The sequence below is a fragment of the Rhinopithecus roxellana genome, chromosome 10, assembly GCF_007565055.1.
Source record: "Rhinopithecus roxellana isolate Shanxi Qingling chromosome 10, ASM756505v1, whole genome shotgun sequence".
In the NCBI taxonomy this organism is placed as follows: Eukaryota; Metazoa; Chordata; class Mammalia; order Primates; family Cercopithecidae; genus Rhinopithecus; species Rhinopithecus roxellana.
Window position 1 is genome coordinate 96,304,992 of NC_044558.1, and position 16,712 is coordinate 96,321,703.

The window sequence follows — 16,712 nt, forward strand, 5'->3', positions numbered from 1 at the left end:
AGCAGGGTTGTGCTATTTACAGAGAAGGATACTGAGGCTCAAAGAGGCAAGGAGACCCTTAGGGCACTGATTGGGGAAGTGGAGGCTTGGGGTTTCAACTCTTATTCCCCTGTCTCCCTGGCTTATCATTTAACCCATATGATGCACACACTTGACTCTTTGCCCTGCCAGAAAACATAGCCAGCAGACGTTGGTCTTCCTTAGACCAGACATCCTCTTTCACCCTCAGATGGCAGCCACCACGGATCCCTGAGGCTTCCACATCAGCAGCGGAAAGTCAGGCCCTAGAGAAGGGGGCTCCCTCCACAGCAGCCGCCCCATCAGCTGCCGGTACCCCCAGAGTGCCTGCTCTCCTCCCAGAACTTCCTCCAGTAGAAGGAAGATCCCTGGATAGGGGTCAGTCCAGCCCCCCACTTTACATGTGGGGAGACTGAGGTTCAGAGAGGCAAAAGGTCTTGCTTGAGAGGGAGTCACACAGAGCTGGCCACGACCCAGAGGGCCCAGTGGACAACCCCAGTGTTGCAAAACGAGTCTCAGACCCACCACAGCTGAGCCTCCTCCCCGACTTTCCAGTTCGGTTTTTTCTCTGGGCACCTGGGAGACTCTCCCAAGTTATTGATCGCCAGGGCGGCCTTTAGTCAATATGGTGCACTTTACTAATTAATCTTTTCCAGATAATTGCAGGAAATCATTGGTCGGTGTGAAGTGGGAGGTTAGAGAGACAGCCTCTGTCCCCAACCTGCCCAGAGCATCTTCTGGCAGAGCCTACCCATCCGTCCCTCACTCTCCTCTCTCTGTCTCCATCTGGGGCAGATGAGCCACCTCCTCCAGAATCCTCAGCCAGGATTCCCACCTCACTCTCCTCTCTCTGTCTCCATCTGGGGCAGAGGAGCCACCTCCTCCAGAATCCTCAGCCAGGATTCCCACCTCACTCTCCTCTCTCTGTCTCCATCTGGGGCAGAGGAGCCACCTCCTCCAGAATCCTCAGCCAGGATTCCCACCGGCCGTCCCGACACTGCTCTGGATGTAGCAGGGAACACCGGCAGCACGACGGTTCTGGGTCAAATCTTGACTTTGGCAACTGTTATCCGTGCAACTGCAGACACATCATTTAACCTCCCTCAGTCTCAGCTAAAAACACAGACTAGAACTTATTATCTGCATCACAGGCTGCTTACAAAGACAAAACAGACCAGGTGCCATGGCTTACTCCTATAATCCCAGCACTTTGGGAGGCCAAGTCAGGAGGATCACTTGAAGCCAGGAGTTCAAGACCAGCCTGAGCAACAGAGTGAGACCCTGTCTCTACAAAACAATAAAAAATAAAAAATTAGCCAGGTGTGGTAGTGTGTGCCCTGTAGTTCCAGTTACTTGGGAGGCTGAGGCAGGAGGATTGCTTGAGCCCAAGAGTTGGGAGGCTGCAGTGAGCTATGATGGTGCCACTGCACTCCATCTTGGGTGACAGAGTGAGACCCTAGCTCTAAACAGCAAACAAAAAAGATGAAAACATGCCGGGTGCAGTGGCGCGTGCCTGTAATCTCAGCACTTTGGAAGGCTGAGATGGGTGGATCACCTGAGGTCAGGAGTTCGAGACCAGCCTGGCCAACATGGTGAAACCTGTTTCTACTAAAAATACAAAAATTAGCCAGGTGTGGTGGCACACACCTGTAATCCCAGCTACTCAGGAGGCTGAGGCAGGAGAATAATTGGAACCCAGGAGGCAGAGGTTGCAGTGAGTTGAGATCACGCCACTGCACTCCAGCCTGGGCAACAGAGTGAGACTTGGTGTCACTCACACACACACACACAATGAAAACAAAATAAGGCATTTTAAGGCCGGGCGTGGTGGCTCAAGCCTGTAACCTCAGCACTTTGGGAGGCCGAGACGGGCAGATCACGAGGTCAGAAGATCGAGACCATCCTGGTTAACCCGGTGAAACCCCATCTCTACTAAAAAATACGAAAAACTAGCCAGGCGAGGTGGCAGGCGCCTGTAGTCCCAGCTACTCGGGAGGCTGAGGCAGGAGAATGGCGTAAATCCGGGAGGCGGAGCTTGCAGTGAGCTGAGATCCGGCCACTGAACTCCAGCCTGGGCGACAGTGCCTCCGCCTCAAAAAAAAAAATAAGGCATTTTAATACAAATTTAAAATATGATCTCTACAGTTAATAACAGCAACTCCAGCAGCTAACGCTAAACGGGGGCTTTGTCACATTCCAGATACTGTTCAGAGTGTCTGATAGGTACTATGATTAGCCCCCTTGTATAGAAAGGGAAACCAAGGTTCTGGCCTGAGGTCACACAGTGAGAGGCAGAGCCCCAATCTCTGCTCAGTGCGTAGGAAGCTGATCACCACCTCATGCTGTGTCACCAGGCCCAGGTGAGTGTCCCACACAGAGCGGTGTCCAAGGAGCCAGCTCTCCACTGTGCCCATCTTGGAAGTGGGAAGGAGGTGGGGTGGGTGCCAGGGGTGGGACAGGGCTCAGAGGCAGCACCCAGGGCTTCCCTCTCTAAGTCCCCTTGTCCCAAAACTCAGGACCTGCCTCAAAGAGCCCGAGGGAATTCTCCAGCTGGGTAACCTCAGGGTCCCCAGGAGCCTCTCCAGTCCCTACAATCATTAATCATAACTGAACACTCCTGGATGAAGTTTCCCATCCCTTTGGGGTTTCTGTCTCCCAGATATCACTTAATATATAACCTCATCGGGCCATATATACCTGCTCCTAATAAACCTCTATGACTTTAATGAACTAAATAGCAAATTACTTTTTTATTCAAGAATGAAATTTCATCATATTCATAATTCATATTTTATTTCAGACATCTGCTGCTGATTACATTACATTTAACTAAAATTAGATGATGCTCAGAATGCAATTAAGACTCTGCCAAATTCTTGGGCCCACCAATGCCGGCGGAGCGCAGCGGGGGCCTCGAGGAACCTAATATGTAATTAGGAGCTATTTTCTAGCTGTTTTTAAAGTCTGAAAATTAGCTGCCTTTATTAATCACACAGACAAATATAAAGTGGAACCAACGCTCGCTGAAATTTCTAAAAGGGATTTTTTGTTTAATTATACACCGCAGAGCGCTGAGACTCGCTCTGCATGTTGATTTGTTGTGCACTGACATTTTGACAACTGGTTCTCAATTTGTCTGTCGTAGTTAGGCAACAACAAAGCCGATGGTAATACTTTAACTTTCAAAACCTTCAGTGTGCCGGGGAGAGGGAGAATGGCATTCCTCACTGCAGGCCCGCGGCTTGGGCTCTCGAAGCCAGAGACGTGGGGAGAAGGGCAGGTGAGGGGCAGAGGGGACTCCTGGGACAACGCCAGCTGGGGAGGTGGCTGACGTTCTGGATCGGGAGTTACAGGGCCAAGGAACGAGCCCCTTGGTGGCTAAGTGGCAACCCTTCCTAATCTCTGGGCCTCAGTTTCCTCCTCTGCTCCAAGACGGGCTGGAGTCTCAGATCTTCAAGGAGCCTGCAGATGCCAAAACTCTTCTTTTCTCTGTGTGCTCATGTCTTCTGTGTAGCATCATTTGGCCCCTTGACCTAACCAGGGGATCTGCTTTTTTTTAGAGACTGTCTCACTCTGTAACCCAGGCTGGAGTGCAGTGGTGAGATCACAGCTCATTGCAACCTCAAACTCCCGGGCTCAAGCAAGCCTCCCTGCTGAGTAGTACCGGGGTTACAGGTTCGAACTCCCCCACTCAAGTGAGCCTCCCTGCTGAGTAGTACCGGGGTTACAGGTTTGAACTCCCCCACTCAAGTAAGCCTCCCTGCTGAGTAGCCACAGTAACCAGTTTCCAGGGGAATCTTTTATTATCCCAATGTACAGAGGATGCAATTGAGACTCAATGAGACTCAGCAACTTGTTAACCAACCAGCAGGTGACCACACCAGAACTCAAACATGGAGCTCACTGACTCCAGAATCTGTGGTTCTAACCACTGTATCCGCCTCCCTGGCTCAGGAGCCCTGAGCAAGGGACAGCTCTCTAGGCCTCAGATTCCCTTCTGTGATGCCTGGACGTGGTAGAGTGGTACCCAGCCCTGCTGGTGGCCAGGGACGGTGTGCGCCAGCAGGATCACAGCATGAAGCAGGATGGAGCCCCACACAGGGACCCCCAGGCTCAGTGGAACTCCTAAGCTCACCCCATACCTTTGGAGGCTCCTTAGGCCACCCTGTAGGTAAAACTACCCAGTGATGTCCAGAAAGTCCCAGGACAGAGAGTGACTGCCAAGGGACCCAGATTCTACCCCGTGCCCAAACAACAATAATAACAGATGGCTTTTTGTCCCATGTGCCTAGTACTGTGTTGACACTTTATTACCAGCGGGTGCAGTGGCTCACATCTGTAATCCTGGCACTTCAGGAGGCCAAAGTAGGAGGACCACTTGAGCCCAGGAGTCCGAGGCCAGCCTGGGCAACATAGAGAGATCCTGCCTCTATGAAAAATTAAAAATTAGCTGGGCGTGACCTGTAGTCCCAGCTGCTTGGAAGGCAGAGGTAGGAGAATCGATTGAGCCTGGGAGGTCGAGGCTGCAGTGAGCCGTGATCGTGCCACGTAACTCCAGCCTGGGCAACAGAATAAGACCCTGTCTCAAAAAAAAAAAAAAAAAAAAATTAATATCACCTACACTCCTTCCACTAATCCTCCAAAGTGGATTCACAGCCAGGCTTGGAGAATCACAGCCTGGATTCAAACCCAACTCCTGCAACTTGTCTGCCGTGGTAACCTTGGCTGGGCTGCCTCAGTTTCCACATAAAGAAAATGAGGAGTTTGAGCACACCCACCTATCTGGGTTCTGGGGAGGGCTGAACAGGATAACTGGGTGTGCGGCCCAGATCAAGCCCTCAGCTGATGGCAGGTACCTGTTACGACCCCATTTGACAGACAGGCACATTGAGGCTCTGCGGGTGGAAGCGCTTGCTCTAAGGTGCCTGCTGCCAGGTGGGTCTGATGCCACAGCCCATGCTCCTACCCCACCACCATAATGCCTCCCTAATTCCCACGGGGGAGGGCTGGGGAAGGGCTGAGGACCCACTGTTCGGTCTGGGCTGCCCCATCTGGCCATCGTGACCATCTCCAGGGCCCTCAGGGTGTTCTTGTCTTCCGTCGCTCATTTCCTTTTTGCTCCCCGGAGAGAGTGCCCAGCAGCTTTCCGCAGGAGCCAAGTCACGGCAGAGCCCACCACGGGGGTCCTCTGCCCCTGCTGACCCCAGGCCAGTGGAGCCAGCACCATGACCTGCCCAGGCCTGTTTTTAGGAGCCAGCCCTGCCTCCTCCTCCTGCCCACAGACCCGCCTGAGGAAAACGCCAACGGAGAAAAGGAGGTTGTTTTGGGTGACAATGAAACTGCCAATAAAATCTCAAACGCAGAGATAGGCAATGACTATTTCACTTATTCTGACAGTTTGAGACTTTGCTGGGGAAGGGAAGTGACAGGCACCTGCCGACATCAACACCACTTCTTTCGGAGAACAGCCCGTGGGAGGGGGCTTCCCGGGAGACCTGCCTTGCCCAGATGCCAAGCGGGCTGTGGCTGCTGCTGTTGGCAGCAGGGGCTGTGGTCACCCATGGAGGAGAGACTGGACACCCTGATTCTATCCACAACTCCCCTCTGAGCACAGACATATGCCAGGCTCTGGCTGGAGACCACGGAGGCAGAAACGACCAGCAAACCCCCTGTCCTTAGGGTTTGTTTTGTTTGAGACAAGGTCTGGCTCTATCACCCAGGCTGGAGTGCAGTGGTGGTGCAATCACAGCTCACTGCAACCTCTACCTCCTGGGTTCAAGCCATCCTCCCACCTCAGCCTCCCGAATAGCTGGGACTACAAGCACTCACCACGACACCCAGCTAATTTTTGTATTTTATTGTAGAGATGGGGTTTCGACATGTTGCCCAGGCTGGTCTCAAACTCCTGAGCTCCAGCCATCCTGTTATCCTCCCACCTCAGTCCCCCGAGTAGCTGGGACTATGAGCACTTACCACAATGCCCAGCTAATTTTGTATTTTTTGTATAGATGGGGTTTCACCTTGTTGCCTAGGCTGATCTCAAACTCATGAGCTCAAGCAATCCTCCCACCTCAGCCTCCCAAAGTGCTGGGATTACCCACATAAGCCACCATGCCCAGCCCCTTAGGGGTTATTGGAAGTGGAATCATGTCCCCCACAAAGAGATTTGAAGTCCTAACCCCGGATTCCCATGAGTGTGACTTTATTTGAAAATGAGGGCCGGGCGCGGTGGCTCAAGCCTGTAATCCCAGCACTTTGGGAAGCTGAGACGGGCGGATCACGAGGTCAGGAGATCGAGACCATCCTGGCTAACACGGTGAAACCTCGTCTCTACTAAAAATACAAAAACTAGTCGGGCGAGGTGGCGGGCGCCTGTAGTCCCAGCTACTCGGGAGGCTGAGGCAGGAGAATGGCATAAATCCGGGAGGCGGAGCTTGCAGTGAGCTGAGATCTGGGCACTGCACTCCAGCCCGGGCGACAGAGCGAGACTCCGCCTCAAAAAAAAAAAAAAAGAAAAAAAAGAAAATGAGGTATTTGTAGATGGAATCAAGTTAAGATGAGGTCATGAGGGTGAGCTGGTGTCCTTATAAGAGAGAATGCCATGTGAAGCCAGGCACACAGGGAAAAGGCCATGTGTCAGCAATAGGCCAATGCTGGAGTGATGCGGCCGCAAGCCCAGGACTGCCAGCCAACACCAGAAGCTAGGAAGAGGCAAGGGAAGGTTCCACTCAGTGTCTCAGAGGGACCCTGGTCCTGCTGACACCTTGATTCTAGACTTCTGGCTTCCTGAACCATGAGAGAGTAAATCTCTGTTGTTTTAAGCCACCACATTTGCGGTACTTTGTTATAGGAGCCCTAGTTAGAACACTGATATAAAGGGCTTCCATGCCAACTAGGGCATCAGCAGGGAGACCCCACCTCCAGCCGGAGACTACCAAAAGCGGGGTATATGGCCAAGCACAGTGGCTCACGTCTGTTATCCCAGCACTTTGGGAGGCCGAGGTATGGGGGATTGTTTGAGCCCAGGAGTTCAAGACTACCCTGGGCAACATAGCAAGAACCCCATCTCTACAAAAAAAAAAAAAAAAAAACCAAAATGTAAAAGATTAGCCAGGCATGCTAGTGCATGCCTGTAGTTCCAGCTACTTGAGAGGCTGAGATGGAAGGATCACTTGAGCCCATGAGTTCAAGGCTGCAGTAAGCTGTGATTGTGCCACCACACAGCAGCCCGGGTGACAGAGTGAGAACAAGTCTCAAACAAAGGAAGTGGGGTATACCCACTCCTTGAACAGGGTGACAAGGTGGACTCCAAAACTGAAAGGCCGCTCCAGGAACCTACAAAATCTTCCTGTCACCTCCTCTCTATCTGTCCCTAATGCCACTGCCCCTCTCCAGCCATTGTACCTCTCACTTGACTCCTTTCCCCCACCCCCTCCATTTATCATGCCACAGCCAGAGAATTTTCTAAAGCATCATTATGACCCCACCATCCCTGCCTAACACCCACCCTGGCTCCCCAGGGCCCTCAGGATAAAACTTGCTTTATGTTGGCTTCATACTTACTACAGGTTCCAACTGAACACAGAACCGTGTTTGGATTCTCTGGGCACACCACAGTGTTGCTCACTTCAGTGCCTTTGCTGCCTCAAATGCCCTCTCTCACCTTCTAGCCCAGCCAAAATTTCACCAAGGTACCTCCTCCTCCAGGAAGCCTTCCTTGATCCCACACAAGGCTGGGATATGCACCCCTCTTCTTCCCTGGCTCCCATGGTAACTTGGAATCCACTGCTCTTCATTGTCATCAGTTTGCTTAGCTTGCTCTGCCCTGTAAGCCCTGGAGGGCAGGGAAGGGTTCGTCTGAGCCCAGGCAGTACATCCACTGGCTACCTCCACCCCAGCCACACTTGGCTCTTGGCCAAGGAGCTGACCCTTGGAAAAACTGCTGGCTCAACCATCAAGACCCAGGCCAGATCACCTGCTGCTTGTGACACTCTCTGAGTGTGACACTCTGCAAGTCCAGGGCTGGAGAAGAGGAACTGACTTTGGGATCAAAGGCTCTGGGTTTGAGCCCCATCTACCTGCTGGCTGGCCTTAGGCACGTTACTTCCTATTTCTGAGCCTCATTATCTTTGTCTGTGAAATGGGAACAGCAAGACCTACAAATATGGGGCTGAACTATAGTCATTATTAATGATTATTATTATCATAATAATGACCAGTTCATTGTAATTGTAATGATTATTTTGTGGGCTTCTGTTTCCAAATCCATGTATCTTTCAAGGTTGCCTTCCCTACCCAAATGCTCAGACTCGTGAGTCATGCATGCACCCTGGGAGAGTACTCAATGTTCCTATATGTGATTGAATTCTTGTAACTCTTTACATATTTATTTGATATTCCTCTAATTGGATGACATCTCCCTTACCAGCAGGGACTGTGTCATATTTCAGGGGCTTTTGAGAAACTCAGCAACTGCTGCTTGGTAGACGTGTGCCCTCACTGCCCACCCAGGCCCTACACCGATCTGAAACACCCCAGGGCCAGGGCCTTGAGTTGAGGAAGAAACCACAGGGTAGAGGTTACAAACTGAATGAGAGGTCAGGAAGACCCGTGTTTCCAGCCAGCTCTGCCCCTAGCAGGCTGTGACACTAAGGTTCAGCCACTTCACCTTTCTGAGCCTCGAATTTCCCTTCTGCAAAGTGGGGCATAGAATACCTACTTCTCAGGACATCGGGAGACAGCGTACACCAGCAGATGTTAGACAAATGAGCAGGTATTGAACCTCAGAGTCCTGGGGTTGATCCCAGCTTCACCCCTTCCTGCCTGGGTGATGTCAGGCAGACCCCACCACAACTCTGACTGTCAGGTTTCTCTTCTGGGGAATGGAGAGCTCTTGTGAGAATGAAATGAGGTCATGGGTGTTAAGCCTGGCACCAGTATGTGCAGTAAGTAATGGCTACTATTTCATTACCTTGAATTGTAGAAACGTTCAGACCCGCATTCATCAGGGCCAGTGCCCCCACGCCCAAGACCTGTGACACGGAGTGAGGGAGAGGATGCAGACAGGAGCTGGCAGCATGAGGCCCTCCCCCAAATAAGGACATTTCCTAGGCCTGGGGCCTTCCAGCCCATCACCTCAAAGGACTCACTAGTCCCCTGGATGCTGAGAGGGAAGGTCTACAAAGGCCCTTCCTTCCCTTTGAGTAAAGCAAGGAGAAGAGAAGCATCTACCTGCTTCTGACCAACACCTGACGCCCACCTATTCCAAGACCCAGCAAGCCCCTTTGGACGGCTGGGCAGGTGGCCTAGGGCAGCCAGATGTCCTGAGCTGAGCAGGACGGCCACGTTGCAGGCAAGGGGGCCTTTGTCTGTTTACTTTTCTGCTCATTCATTCATTCCTTTATGCATCCATTCATCCAGAAAGACTCAAGTTCTTAGCATGAGCCAGGCACTGTGCTAGACTCGGGGGGACCAGTGAGTGGGCTCCGATGCGTGCCCTCGGGAAGTGGCAGTTTCCTGAGGAGACAGGCGATGCAACAAGTCAACAGAAGATGGCACATTAGGAAATAAAGCAAAGGGAGAGATGGAGGGCAAGAGGGGAGAACTGCAGTAGGAGGAGGGTGGGTCAGGGAAGGCTCTTGGAGGAGGTGAGTGGTAAACTGAGGCCAGGTGCCAGCCAGGTGAAGTGTGAGGGCACGGGGGAGGCATGTGTGCATGGTGGGGAGGTGTGTGTGTGTGTGGCAGCAGGGTTGGGGGGGACAGGGGATGTTCCAGGCAGAGGGAATAGCAGAGGCAAAGGGCCTGGGGTGCCATTTGTTTCCATCTCCATCATCATCACTGTCATCATTGCTCCCATCTAGCTAGGGCTCCCTGTGTGAGCACCAGGAGGGACGCCATGTTCATTTTTCTCTCCTGCACCCGAGTGTGGGCTTCTGGAAGGCAGGCTGGATCAGCATGGCCCACCACGACCTCCTCTGTGACTCAGCACAGCACCTGGTGCAGAATCGTCAACCCGTCCCATGTACTGAGTGAACATGCACAGTGAATATACAGTTCCTGTGTTCAATGCCCTGCACCTGCCGCCTCACTTTATCCCCACAACCACCTGATGAGCCAGTTCCTCATCTCCATTTTCCAGATAAACAAACTGAGGCTGAGAGGCAATGTTGCTCAGCCAAGGCCACACAGCCAGCAAGTGGCAGAGCTGAGATATGAACCCAGTTCTATCTGGGCTCTTCCTCTCCATTGCCCAGACCCTCAGACCCCTGGATCAGGAAGTGGGGGGAGTGGGATGGAGGGGGAGCACAGAGCAGGGCCCCCAGCCCCCTGCTTCCAAAGGAAGCAGGTCCGAGAGGGACGGTATGGCCAGCCAGGTCCATAAATAACCTGGGTCCCAGGGCCCTGCCGGCGGTTTAGCAGCCGGAGAGAGAGTGTGTGTGTGTGTGTAATACAAACAGCACTAATCCCCTGTCAGTTAAACTGGATATCAGAGGAGACAAGCTTCCGAGCGGGGCAACCTAATTGAATCGAATTGAAAAGGCGGAATGGGCGGCAATGCGGCCAAGGAGGGCTGCCGGGAGCAGAGCAGGCAGCTCGGCGCAGCTGTCTGGGCCTCTCCGCTGCCCTGGGCCGGGCGGCATTCCAGCCCCCACCACAGGGAGCCAGGCTCAGGGAGTGGGAATCTCAAGAAAGGGGGGTGCACTCCCAGCCAGGGTGCTCCGCCCCCTCTGGCTTCCCCTTTATCTGCTGGCTCTGCTGTTTTCTCTCCATCGCTGACCCTTTTTCTGCTCCCTCTGTTATCTCGAATAATGTCACTGCCTCTTTAGAATCTAGTCATCAGAGCAGAAAGAAGTCCGTGCTGACACTGATAAAAAAATACCATCTGTGCCTCCCGGGGACGAGCTGGCAACCCAGCCGCCGGTGCCCCCGCTGCCCCGCCACCCGCCCCGCCACCCGCCGGCCTGCCGCTTCATGGGGCACTGAGGGGTAATCAGATTCTGGGGAGGGGTCCCTAGGGGTGACCCCCACACCCCAGCTCACTCCCCAGAGCCAGGGGGGGCCCGGCTTCTGAAGGTCTCAACCCTGGGGCAGTTTCCATTTTGCATCTGGGCTTGACATAATCATTTGTTACTGTTTAAAAACTGGTTTTATTACTGAACAGTATTTAAAAATCAAATTTTATCCACAATTCCAGATTTCTGAATTATCTTTAAAAACTAAACAGAAAGGTTTGGATGGTGGGCCCACCACCCTGTAGGGCAACAGCTGGCTGGAGCTGGGGGCAGGGGCCTGCCGTGTCCTCCCCAAGCCTGGCTTGGTGGCTGCCTGCCTGGTCCCTGGAGGCTTGTGAGTTTGAGACCTCTGAGCAGGGAGAGGTTATCAGAGTGATGCTGAGATGCAGGCAGGGAACAAGACCAGGCCACAGCCCCCGGGTGCTTCTCATGGGACTGGGAATAATATCTCAGATATGAGAAGGAGACCGAGATCCAGAGAGGGGAAGCCACTCACCTACATCACACAGCATTTAGAAATGTTGGCTCCCTGCATAGCATAGTGCTCTCCTTAACCACAGGAGGCAGGTGGCGAGGTAGGGAGTCCCAATCCTGGCCTTGCCACACACCTTCACCGTACTCCTCATCAAAGCCGTGACTCTTGCATCTATGTGCCCTCTGTCCTCCTTGGAGCCAATTCTGGTCAAAACTCACTACTGGCATCAGCAGAGGTACTAGCGTCTCCCAGGGCCAGCGAGGACACGTTAGCAGTCCTCTTGCTCTTTTTCCTGACCTTGGGATGCCCCACCTTGACCCAGCACCCTCAGCCATTCAGAGCCTGGGTTGGAGTCCCACCTCTGCCACAACCATACTGCGTGAGCCATCTCTGTGCCTCAGTTTCCTCATCTGCAGAGTGGAGGTCCTTGTGGCTCTATCGGGGAATGATCTTGATGGACCAATGTCCATCAAGTGGTGGATGTGCCTCTTTCAGACAGATGGTGGGAGATGGTAACGTGGGGTCAATGAGAGCCGCTCTGATGCCCACCAAGGACAAGGCCAGCCGTGTGCACAAAACATCCCCTGCCCAGTGAAGTCAAATAGGAGAATGGAGCAGACGTGGCTGTCTTAGCAATAGAAGGCAGGTGCTGGGTTTGAGGGGAGTCTCTTCCTCCAAGGTCGTGTCCTCCAACTTCCAGACCTGTGATCATTACTGGCTGACACTGTGGTCTCAGGTAGCCCAGCCAGATCCAACTAGTTGCTTAAGTGTCTCAGGACTGAAAGGGGTGGCTCTTCCCTCCAATCTCCCTCTGGGGACAGGACATGTCAGCAAAACCCAGCCTTGCCTAGTGATGAAAGGAAGCCCCAGGCTTTGGAGTCAGTCCTACTGGATTCAAATCCTGGCTTGGTCACCTCTGAGCTGTCGCATCGCCTTTCTGAGCCTCAGTTTCCCCTCTCTGATGATAACAATAGTTCCTATCCCCTGGGTGCTGGGTCTAAGTACTAGGTGCCAGGCTACATTTTATTTATTTATTTATCTGAGACGGAGTCTCGCTCCTTTGCCCAGGCTGGAGTGCAGCAGCACGATCTTGGCTCACTGCAGCCTTGATCTCTGGGCTCAAGTAATCTTCCCACTTCAGCTTTCCAGGTAGCTGGGACTACAGGCACGTGCCACCATGCCCAGCTAATTTTTTGTATTTTTGGTAGAGACGGGGTTTTGCCATGTTGTCCAGGCTGGTCTCCAACTCCTGGGCTCAAGAGATCTGCATGCCTTGACCTCCCAAAGTGCTGGGATTAGAGCATGAGCCACAGCGCTCAGCCTGAGCTACGTTTTAGATGTGCATTATTTCCTAGTATTTCTACTTTACTGATGAGGCACCTGAGGCTCAGAGAAATAATGTGACCTGCCTAAGGCCCCATAGCTGGAAGTAGTCAGGCCATGGATCAAAGCCAGATCTGTCTGAGTCCAGAGTCCACAAAATACTGATTGCTAGGAGGATTAAATGAGAGCATGGGTGCTTCTGGCAGAGTAAACAGACACCATTATTTCAACAGATGGGGACAACGAGGCCCAGAGAGGGCAAGAGACCTGCCTACAGTCACCCAGCAAGCCACCTTGTCCTCTTCCATTTGGTTTTCTCTTTGCCTTCCCCTCTCCACATCCTGCTCACCTCCCTTATCCCACAAATGCTTACCTCCACATCTGGGGCCAAGATAGCAAGAGTAACAAAGGAGAGCACTGTGCTTGAATCTAGAGACCTGTCTCAAGGCCAGGCTTCTGCACCTGATGACTGCATGACTTGCAGTAGGGACTTCCTCTCTGGGCCTCAGTTTCCTGCTATGTAAAATGAGGTTCACCACACTTTCCTCCTGGGCTCGCCATGAGTATGGGTGGAGGAAGTGACATGAAAGCCTCCAGAACCACGGCCAGCATGCTGAAGAGGGGCAAGAGCAGCTCTGGTCAGTCACCTCACTTCCCTGGGGCCTGGCCCAGTTCCTGGCACATAGAAGACGTGCATTTAACATTTGTTGAATGAATAGTGCTTATGAGGAAGGGGCTGGATCCTGCCTGCAGCCCTTGGTGGCTGTGGAGTCTGGCAACTTCTTTCTCTGGGCAGGGAGGATGCCCAGGTGCCTAGGACAGCCTCAGTGCCCATTGGGCATCCAAGGGGGCCGCCATGGCCTCAGCCAGAGCATTACCCAAATGCCTCAAAATGGATATTCCCCTGATCAGATTTAAAATATGCCTAACAGCTTGGGTGCAGTGGCTCACACCTGTAATTCCAGCGCTTTGGGAGGCTGAGGTGGGAGGATCGCTTGAGCCCAGGACAACGTGCCAGCCTGGGCAACATAGAGACCCTGTCTCTACAAAAATATAAAACAAATAGCCACGCATGGTGGCATGAGCCTGTGGTTCTAACTACTCAGGAGGCTGAGATGGGAGAACTGCTTGAGCCCAGGAGTTCACGGCTACAGCGAGCGGTGATCACGCCACTGCACTCCAGTCGTCTGGGTGACAGAGGGAGACCCTTTCTCTAAAAAAAAAAAAAAAAAAAAAAAACCACAAAAAAAAAAAAAAAAAAAACAAAAGGAGAGAGAGACAGAGAGATTAAAAAACAAACAAAAAACCACATATAACAGACCCTGTTAATCTGAGTGAAGGAGCATGTTGGTTTGGGCTCAGATGCCTATAAAAGAGGACCAGTTGGCATTCCGCCTCTTACCCCTCTGTGCAAGGCAGTGGCTCCCTGCTCTGTAAGCCTGAGTGTGGTGAGAATCGATGCGCTCAGGCCTCTCCCATGCCCTCCGTAGGTCTGGAGGGAGGCGGGGGCTGGTCTGGGAGGAGAGGGAGCCCCCTCCCTCTCCCTCGGGCTATGGCCCCCTAGTTGCTGCCCTGGTTTTTGGAAGGAAACAGAAACCCCAAGAGAGTCCAGTAGCTGAAGTCATGGGCCTGTCACTCGGCCACTTTTCTGCAGCCTCGTTTGTCGCATTACAAGGTTTATTGTGGAAAAAAAATAAGACAGAAGACTCTGGTTTGACTTGATAGCTTGAGCCAGTGTACCCGGGACCCGGGGCCCCTTGCCCTCGCCCAGTACCAGGCAGGATGGTGTCTCACCCCCAACTGGCCAGTACAGAGCCCACTCACTCTGAGTGACAAAGATGGGCCCTGGTCAGACCCTGTGGTGCAGGTGGTCTCATCCAGCCAGCCTGACAGGGTACAAACCCAAGCACACTCCCTTCGGTGAGTCACTGAGCCTGTCTGAGAGCATCTGTCTGCTTCTCTGCAAAACGGGAAAATAATTCAGACCCACAACCCAAGACACTCTGAAACCCAGGACCCTGGCATCAAAGTTCATTTGTCAGCAAATGCAGCAGGCTGGGCATGGTGGCTCATGCCTGTAATCCCAGCACCTTGGGAGGCTGAGGCGGGAGGATCGATTGAGCCCAGGAACTGGAAACCAGCCTGGGCAACATAGCAAAATCCCATCTCTACAAAAAGTAGAAAAAGTAGCAGGGCGTCGTGGCGAACACCTGTAGTCTCAGTTACTCAGGAGGCTGAGGTGGGAGGATTGCTTGAGCTTGGGAGGTCGAGGTTGCAGTGAGCCGTGATCTTGCCACTGCACTACAGCCTGGGCAATAAAGCAAGACCCTGTCTCAAAAAAAAAGGCCAGTGCCACACAGGCTCACATACTATTTATGGCCTTCACTCCACTTAGTGGGGCTCTTGATACCTTTCATATAGAGTTGCGGGTGGGTGGTGCTGCCCCAGATGCCATGTGGAATGAAACATGGGCCGGGGGGGTCTCCCTAAAATCTGCAAAATCCTCAATTCCACGTCACATCCGGCCCCAGGATTTTGGACAAGGAATTGTGGTTCTGTTGTACCTGGTCTGCAGGGTTGCTGTGGGAATGAAGTGGAATGATGCCTGAGGGGTTTAGCACCCTGCCTGGGATGTTACATTTCGGGAAACTGAGGCCCAGAGCTGGGGCTGCAGGGGAGTCCCTGCTGGAAGTCATAGAGCCAGCAGGTACAGAAGCTGAGCCCGAAGACAGGTCTCTGGACTGCAAGTGCTTTTCCTGTGACAATCCTGCTGCATGGAGAAAACCAAACAGCAAGAAAGAGGACAAGGCGGCTTGCTGTGTGACCTAAGGCAGGTGTCCTGCCCTCTCTGAGTCTTGGTCGTCCCATTTACAGCAAACGAGGTGATGGACTGTGTGATCTCCAAGGGTCCTCCTAACCCTCACACTTTTGGATTCTAATTACAAGCAACTTAAGCATCCATTGGCAGACCATTGCCCTTGTCTGTCTCAGTTTTGAGGATATGAGATGTGAGGTTCGGCCCAGTGCCAGGTTTTCCTTGGATGTGGGGAGGTGGGGGCTCCAGGCATAGTGCTGCAAGACCACACATCATGTTCTTTGGCAGGTTGCTCCCTTTGCCTGTTTGTTGTGTAGGTGGGGGGTCTGAGGTGTTCACAGCCAGGGCTGAGGGGGCGGGAGGGGTGAGCTGGGCCGGCACCGCCGGGGCGGATGTGACAACTCAATTCTGTCAGTTAGGCAAGGCGGGGAGAGGGAGCTCAGAGAGGTCACCAGTCACCTCCCTGGGGAAAGTCTAGACACGGGCTAAGAGCAGGGCCCTGAAGTCACACAGAACTACGTGCAAATCCCACTCTGCCACATGACCCTGGGCAAATCACTTCCCTACTCTGGCCTCAGTTTACTCACCAACTGAATGGGGATGAGCATGGTAATTAGCTCAATGAATTGAAATGATTCACAGGGATAAAGCACACAAAGCACTTAGCACCATGCTGGGCACATAGTAGGTGCTCAGTAAAGGGTTCAAGACCTCCCAAAGCCATGTGGAGGGGCTGGATTCTGAATGACCAGTGTAGAAGACAGGGTGTTCTGCAGGATGACCGGCTGGGTCTCTTGAGCAAGTCATATCATGGAGAAAAAAAGGTGTGTGTGTGTGTGTGTGTGTGTGTGTGTGTGTGTGTGTGTGCAGGGCTGCTGTGCTAGATTAAAAGAGAAGCCAGGGCTGTAACAGCCAGGTGTGTAGTATTAGACAGGGTGCCGGACACCTGGCCCAGCTGGAGGAAATGTGACTATAGCCTGGGCATTAGAGATGAAACATATTGACAGAGAAAGGTGACTGGAAACCAAAAAGGTAGGTAACAAAATAGCATGTACACGATGATCTCACT